The sequence below is a fragment of the Condylura cristata genome, unplaced genomic scaffold (assembly GCF_000260355.1).
Source record: "Condylura cristata isolate star-nosed mole 26May11 unplaced genomic scaffold, ConCri1.0 scaffold00001, whole genome shotgun sequence".
NCBI classification, from domain to species: Eukaryota; Metazoa; Chordata; class Mammalia; order Eulipotyphla; family Talpidae; genus Condylura; species Condylura cristata.
In genome coordinates, this window is record NW_004567102.1 from 87,050,491 (window position 1) to 87,051,566 (window position 1,076).

At 64.8% G+C, this 1,076-nt stretch overlaps 1 protein-coding gene across 1 annotated transcript in view; it reads left to right on the forward strand.

Moving 5' to 3' along the window:
- Window positions 1-1,076, forward strand: part of SLC22A1 (solute carrier family 22 (organic cation transporter), member 1) — a 21,318-nt gene that overhangs the window by 19,170 nt on the left and 1,072 nt on the right. The window lies entirely within an intron of this gene.

Genomic DNA, 1,076 nt, shown 5'->3' on the forward strand with positions numbered 1-1,076 from the left:
GGGTGCGGGGCGCACAGAGGGAGCCGGGGTGCAGGGCGCACGCACCCCGGGGCTGGAGGCAGGGCGGGCCTGCTGCGTGGGAAGACAAGACGCCTCAGCAAACGCTTCTCCACACGGAGACAACGAGGCCCAGACAGGGCTGGGGCGGCTGAGAAACGCTTCTGCAGGCTGGGGAGCCCAGACTGGGAGCCCCGGAGCGTCAAAAGGGAGACAGGGCTGTGCCCCAGGCCTCTGGCCAAGAAGAAAGTGGGGAGACTCGGGGCCAGTTTCTAGGCCCCAGTGGCCGGGCGCACATCAACCAAAGCATGATTTTTAAGGGGATTTTCCAGATAGAGATAAATACGGTAAGAACAAAACGCATCAAAACCTGGGGGCGATCACCTACTGACCAGGTGACTTTAGCTGTATCACTGAACCCCACAGAGCCCTCATTTCCTTGCCTGAAAAACAGCAACACCCCCACCCCCACCCCCGCCCCCCAGCACAGAGGGTGCTGTGAGGACTCAACAGGGAAACAGGACGGAGACTCGGCCTCGCGCACAGCGCCCTGTCCCGCACCTGGGCGCTGACCCGGCGGGCCCTGGAGAGCAGAGGCCTCCGGGGGCCCAGTGCAGCCTCCCCGGGCCCCGGGCATCTGACCCAGTGAGCGACAGGCTCTGCCGACGCCACCCAGCGTCCAAGGACCCGCTCAGGACGGTCCACAGGGCCCTCGGACAGAGACAGCCCCTGGCGCAGTGACCACATCCGCGGTGACCCTTCTGCCTCCGGCCGGGGCGGACGTGGCTGTGGGTGCTGATTGCCGGGTTTTGCGGCATTTCACGTGCCAGCTACCGGGCACTTGGGGATCTGTGAAGATGATCTGTGAACCCCTTCATGCTGTCACCCCAAGGAAGTTCACCCTGCAGGGAGACTGAGTTCTGCACTGAGACCCCACTCCGAGACCCACTCCTCCCTGTGACCCTCTGTCACCTGAGCCCCGCCGCCCTGTGACCCTCTGTCACCTGAGCTCTGCCTCCCTGTGACCCTCTGTCACCTGAGCCCCGCCGCCCTGTGACCCTCTGTCACCTGAGCCCTGC